Source organism: Triticum aestivum, chromosome 1B, assembly GCF_018294505.1.
Source record: "Triticum aestivum cultivar Chinese Spring chromosome 1B, IWGSC CS RefSeq v2.1, whole genome shotgun sequence".
Classification (NCBI taxonomy): Eukaryota; Viridiplantae; Streptophyta; class Magnoliopsida; order Poales; family Poaceae; genus Triticum; species Triticum aestivum.
Genome location: NC_057795.1, coordinates 664,907,780 through 664,915,343, shown reverse-complemented (window position 1 = coordinate 664,915,343; position 7,564 = coordinate 664,907,780).

The following is a 7,564-nucleotide window of genomic DNA, read 5'->3' as shown; positions in this document are numbered from 1 at the left end:
CAGCTTTGGGTATGAAACGATATCCATTGCCTCTTATTGCCTTTCAAAAAATTCCTAGTGTCAACATAGAACAACAGGAGTGTTGTGTTAAATTTTGGAATTTTTTGGGGTTCGTTTGAACATTTTTATACATTAACTGGGGTTTCTAGGCATTTTATGTGTATAATTCAAATTTGAACTACATGCACATGCTTTAGTGCACATAAAGTGGTTGAAAAATCAAATCTGAGTCCTTGGTTGCATGCTTAGGTCCCATGCAAGAAATGGGAATGAATGTCAAACACCCTGCCACCGTCACTTCGCCGCAAACATTGAGATACCTATTTTTTGACTTCTAGTAAATGCAAAACTCATCATAAATTCGTGAAACTTGGCATGCTATCATGGAGCAGCATCAACATGCCATGGTAATTTTTTTCCATTTGGGGCAGGTTTGGGTATAAGCTTCTCACAAACTAGAGCTTCTCACAACAAGTGTGATGGTTTTGGTAGGGGACATGCCACCTTTGAGGACGAAACAATATCCGATGCCTCTTATTCCTTTCAAAAAATTTCTAGTGTGAACATAGAACAACTGGAGTGTTGTGTTAAGTTCTGGAATTTTTCAGGTTTTTTTGGACATTTTTATACATTAACTGGGTTTTCTAGGCATTTTATATGCATAATTCAAATTTGAACAACATGCACATGCTCCAGTGCATATAAATTGATTGAAAGATCAAACATGTGTCCTTGGTTTCATGCTTAGGTCCCATGCAAGAAATGGGGATGAATGTCAAAACCCTGCCACCGTCACTCGGCCGCAAACATTGAGATACTTGATTTTTAAATTCTAGTAAATCCAAAACTCGTCTAAAATTCATGAAACTTGGCATGCCATCATGGAGTGGTATCAACATGCCGTGGTAAATTTTTTGTCCCATTTGGGGCAGGTTTGGGTATAAGCTTCACACAAACTAGAGCTTCTCACAACAAGCGTGATGGTTTCGGTATGGAACGTGCCACCTTTGAGGACGAAACAATATCCGTTGCCTCTTAATCCTTTCAAAAAATTTCTAGTGTCAACATAGAACAACAGGTGTGTTGTGTTAAATTTTGGAATTTTTAGGGTTTGTTTGGAGATTTTTATACATTAACTGGATTTTCTAGGCATTTTATGTGAATAATTCAAATTTGAACAACATGCACCTGCTCCAGTGCATATAAATTGGTTGAAAGATCAAATCTGTGTCCTTGGTTGCATGCTTAGGTCCCATGCAAGAAATGGGGATGAATGTCAAACACCGCGCCACTGTCACTCGGCCGCAAACATTGAGATACCTGGTTTTTAAATTCTAGTAAATCCGAAACTCGTCTGAAATTCATGAAACTTGGCATGCTATCATGGAGCGGTATCACCATGTCATGGTAAATGTTTTGTCCCGTTTGTGGCAGGTTTGGGTACAAGCTTCTCATAAACCAGAGCTTCTCACAACAAGCATGATGGTTTTGGTAGGGAACATGCCACCTTTGGGGGCGAAACGTATCGGTTGGCTCTTATTGCTCTCAGAATTTTTCTAGTGTCAACATAGAACAACATGGGTGTTATGTTAAATTTTGGAATTTTGGGGCTCATTTGGACATCTTTATACAATAACTGGGTTTTCTAGGCATTTTACGTGCATAATTCAAAATTAAACTACATGCACATGCTTAGGTGCACCAACATGGGTTGTAAAATAGTATATGTGTCCATGGGTTTATGCTAATGTCCCATGCACGAAATGCGGATGAATTTCGAACACCACAACACCACCACTCGGCCGCAAACATTGTCACGGAAATCTATCGACAGATGCCAGGGGTGGTTTCAAACGGATGGGGACAGGAGTATGTCGTCGGGCCCTAGAAGCGGGAGTGAGCGAGATCTCGAACGCACGCGAGTCTTACCCAGGTTCGGGGCTCTCTGAGGAGATAACACCCCTAGTCCTGCTCTGCGGGGTCTCCGCATGATGACTAAGATCAAAGGGTAGCTACAAGATTGCTCCTTGAGGTATTCGGCTAGAGGAAGAGGAAGGGCAAGGCTAGCTCCTTACTTCTCCTAGCTATGGGTGTGTGAATGGTGTTGGTGCTGAACCCTTTGCATGGGTGAGCCTAAGGGGTTTATATAGGCCTACCACTAGGGGTACAATGGTAACTCTGTCGGGTGTAGGACCGGACATCAGCGTCTAAGGGCGCCGGGTTCTCCATCGGCTAATGGAGCCCGCCTCCTGGTGGGTCCCACCGGCTACCGAGAATCCGGCTAACAAGTAGGGCCCACCGCCTACGGGCCTTGCTGATTGCCTTTTGTTGTAGTCTCGCCCTTGATGATGGAGGCCTTGTCGGGAGACGCATGGCTACTATCCCGCCGCCTGGTGTGCGCTCACTATAGCCATGTTCCGTCTCATTGGATTAATAGCACGGATACTCCGAGAGGAGGGAGGGCCGGCTACTGGAGGTCGACCTGCCCCTGAGGTCGTCTCCTAGGGGTGCCCCATCTTCTGGCTGTTCACGGACATGTAGGGCCTACCGCCAGCGGTCCGTATCGACCTCCCATCATGGGAGAAGGGCCTGTACTAACGTTGGTCGTGCCGCGCCGGGCAGGTCGGTGACCACATGGTTGGCTCCTACTGTAGCCTCGCTTCTCCGTGATTCGGGGGAGGGTGGCGCCCTCTAGCCATGCCCTGTCTCATCGTAATGAATGGGCGTAGACTCCGAGGGGAGGAGGGGCCGTCTGCTAGGAGCCGATCCCCCGAGGCCGCCTTCTAAGGCTCCGCCGTCTTCTAGGAGCTTGCCACCTCGGCCAGCTAGTCCGAGGAGCCAGCCGCTCGTTTGGAAGCTGTGAGGGGCTTTGCTAGCCCCGATGTCTTGAAATGTTATGGGGTGTATATGAGGCTACCCGTGCTCAATCCCTCTGACAAACATTGAGGTACCTGCTTTTGTAATTCTAGTAAATCGAAAACCCGTCTGAAAATTATGAAACTTGGCATGCTATCATGGAGCGGCATCAAGATGTCGTGGTAAATTTTTTGTCCCATTTGGGGCAGGTTTGGGTATAAGTTTCTCACAAACCAGAGCTTCTCACAACAAGCGTGATGGTTTCAGTACGGAACATGCCACCTTTGGGGACGAAACGATATCCGTTGCCCCTTATTGCTTTTCAAAAAAATTGTAGTGTCAACGTAGAATAACAGGAGTGTTGTGTTAAATTTTGTAATTTTTCGGGGTTCGTTTGGACATTTTTATACATGAACTAGGTTTTGTATGCATTTTATGTGCATAATTCAAATTTTAACTACATGCACAGGCTCTAGTGCATATAAATTGGTTGAAAAATCAAACTGTGTCCTTGGTTGCATGCTTAGGTCCCATGCAAGAAATGGGAATGAATGTCAAACACCCTGCCACCATCACTCGGCCGCAAACATTGAGATACCTGGTTTTTAAATTTTAGTAAATCCAAAACAGTCTGAAATTCATGAAACTTGGCATGCTATCATGGAATGGCATAAACATGTCGTGGTAAATTTTTGTCCCATTTGGCGCAGGTTTGGGTATAAGCTTCTCACAAACCAGAGCTTCTCACAACAAGCATGATGGTTTCGGTAGGGAACGTGCCAGCTTTGGGTATGAAACGATATCCATTGCCTCTTATTGCCTTTCAAAAAATTCCTAGTGTCAACATAGAACAACAGGAGTGTTGTGTTAAATTTTGGAATTTTTTGGGGTTCGTTTGAACATTTTTATACATTAACTGGGGTTTCTAGGCATTTTATGTGTATAATTCAAATTTGAACTACATGCACATGCTTTAGTGCACATAAAGTGGTTGAAAAATCAAATCTGAGTCCTTGGTTGCATGCTTAGGTCCCATGCAAGAAATGGGAATGAATGTCAAACACCCTGCCACCGTCACTTCGCCGCAAACATTGAGATACCTATTTTTTGACTTCTAGTAAATGCAAAACTCGTCATAAATTCGTGAAACTTGGCATGCTATCATGGAGCAGCATCAACATGCCATGGTAATTTTTTTCCATTTGGGGCAGGTTTGGGTATAAGCTTCTCACAAACTAGAGCTTCTCACAACAAGTGTGATGGTTTTGGTAGGGGACATGCCACCTTTGAGGACGAAACAATATCCGATGCCTCTTATTCCTTTCAAAAAATTTCTAGTGTGAACATAGAACAACTGGAGTGTTGTGTTAAGTTCTGGAATTTTTCAGGTTTTTTTGGACATTTTTATACATTAACTGGGTTTTCTAGGCATTTTATATGCATAATTCAAATTTGAACAACATGCACATGCTCCAGTGCATATTAATTGATTGAAAGATCAAACATGTGTCCTTGGTTTCATGCTTAGGTCCCATGCAAGAAATGGGGATGAATGTCAAAACCCTGCCACCGTCACTCGGCCGCAAACATTGAGATACTTGGTTTTTAAACTCTAGTAAATCCAAAACTCGTCTAAAATTCATGAAACTTGGCATGCCATTATAGAGCGGTATCAACATGTCATGGTAAAATTTTTGTCACATTTGGTGCAGGTTTGGGTATAAGCTTCACACAAACCAGAGCTTCTCACAACAAGCGTGATGGTTTCGGTAGGGAACGTGCCACCTTTGAGGACGAAACAATATCCGTTGCCTCTTAATCCTTTCAAAAAAATTCTAGTGTCAACATTAAACAACAGGTGTGTTGTGTTAAATTTTGGAAATTTTGGGGTTTGTTTGGACATTTTTATACGTTAGCTGGATTTTCTAGGCATTTTATGTGCATAATTCAAATTTGAACAACATGCACATGCTCCAGTGCATATAAATTGGTTGAAAGATCAAATATGTGTCCTTGGTTACATGCTCAGGTCCCATGCAAGAAATGGGGATGAATGTCAAACATCGCGCCACTGTCACTCGGCCGCAAACGTTGAGATACCTGGTTTTTAAATTCTAGTAAATCCGAAACTCGTCTGAAATTCATGAAACTTGGCATGCTATCATGGAGCGGTATCACCATGTCGTGGTAAATGTTTTGTCCCATTTGGGGCAGGTCTGGGTACAAGCTTATCATAAACCAGAGCTTCTCACAACAAGCATGATGGTTTTGGTAGGGAACATGTCACCTTTGGGGGCGAAACGTATCGGTTGCCTCTTATTGCTATCAGAATTTTTCTAGTGTCAACATAGAACAACATGGGTGTTATGTTAAATTTTGGAATTTTTGGGGCTCATTTGGACATTTTTATACAATAACTGGGTTTTCTAGGAATTTTATGTGCATAATTCAAAATTGAACTACATGCACATAAATCGAATATGTGTCCTTGGTTGCATGATTTGGTCCCATGCAAGAAATGGGAATGAATGTCAAACAGCCTGCCACCGTCACTCGGCTGCAAACATTGAGATACCTGGTTTTTAAATTCTAGTAAATCCGAAACTCGTCTGAAATTCATGAAACTTGGCATGCTATAATGGAGCAGCATGAACATGCCATGGTAAAAAAATTTGTCCCACTTGGGGCAGGTTTGGGCATAAGCTTCTCGCAAACCAGAGCTTCTCACAAAAAGTGTGATGGTTTCAATAGGAACGTGCTACCTTTGGGGACGAAACAATATCTGTTGCCTGTTATTTCTTTCATAAAAATTATAGTGTCAACATAGAACAACAAGAGTGTTGTGTTAAATTTTGGAATTTTTCGGGGTTTGTTTGGACATTTTTATACATTAACTGAGGTTTCTAGGCATTTTATGCGCATAATTCAAATTTGAACAACATGCACATGATCCAGTGCATATAAATTGGTTGAAAGATCAAATATGTGTCCTTGGTCGCATGCTTAGCTCCCATGCAAGAAATGGGGATGAATGTCAAACACCTTGCCACGGTCACTTGGTTGCAAACATTGAGATACCTGGTTTTTAAATTCTGGTAAATCCAAAACTCGTCTAAAATTCATGAAAGTTGGCATGCCATCATGGAGCGGTATCAACATGTTGTGGTAATTTGTTTGTCCCATTTGGGGCAGGTTTGGGTATAAGCTTCTCACAAACCAGAGCTTCTCCCAACAAGCGTCATGATTTCAGTAGGGAACGTGCCACCTTTGAGGATGAAACAATATCTATTGCCTCTTATTCCTTTCAAAAAAATTCTAGTGTCAACATAGAACAACAGGTGTGTTGTGTTAAGTTTTGGAATTTTTCGGGTTTATTTGGACATTTTTATACATTAACTGGGTTTTCTCGGCATTTTATGTGCATAATTGAAATTTGAACAACATGCACATGCTCCAGTACATATAAATTGTTTGAAAGATCAAATATGTGACTTTGGTTGGATGCTTAGGTCCCATGCAAGAAATGGGAATGAATGTCAAAAACCCTGCCATAGTCATTCGCCGCAAACATTGAGATACCTGGTTCTAGTAAATCTAAAACTCATCTAAAATTCATGAAACTTCGATGCTATCATGGAGCGGTATCATCATGCCGTGGTAATTTTTTTGTCCCATTTGGGGCTGGCTTGGGTATAAGCTTCTCACAAACCAGCGCTTCTCACAACAAGCATGTTGGTTTCGGTAGGGAACGTGCCACCTTTGGGGACGAAACGATATCCATTGCCTCTTATTTCTTTAAAAAAAATTAGTGTCAACATAGAACAACAGGAGTGTTGTGTTAAATTTTGGAATTTTTCGGGGTTCGGTTGGACATTTTTATACATTAGCAGGGATTTCTAGGCATTTTATGTGCACAATTCAAATTTTAACTACATGCACATGTTCCAATGCATGAAAAATGGTTGGAAAATCAAATATGTGTCCTTGGTTGCATGCTTAGGTCCCATGCAAGAAATGGGAATGAATGTCAAAACCCCTGCCACTGTCACTCGGCTGCAAGCATTGAGATACCTGGTTTTTAAATTCTAGTAAATCCAAAACTCGTCAGAAATTCATGATACTTGGCATGCTCCCATAAAGCGGCATCAACATGCCATGGTAAATTTTTTGTCCCATTAGGGGCAGGTTTGGGTATAAGCTTCTCACAAACTAGAGCTTCTCACAACAAGCGTGATGGTTTCGGTAGGGAACGTGCCACCTTTGGGGACGAAACGATATCTATTGCCTCTTATTGCATTTAAATTTTTTCAAGTGTCAACGAAGAACAACAGGAGTGTTGTGTTAAATTTTGGAATTTTCGGGGTTCGTTTGGACATTTTTATACATTAACTGGGTTTTCTAGGCATTTTATGTGCATAATTCAAATTTGAACTACATGCACATGCTCCAGTGCATATAAATTGGTTGAAAAATCAAATTTGTGACCTTGGTATCATACTTAGGTCCCATGCAAGAAATGGGGATGAATGCCAAACACCCTGCCACCGTCACTCGGCCGCAAACATTGAGGTACCTAGTTTTTACATTCTAGTAAATCCAGAACTCGTCTGAAATTCATGAAACTTGGCATGCTATCATGGAGCGGCATCAACATGCACTACAAGAAATATGTCAACTTATGACCACCACTATTAGTCACTGAAAGGTC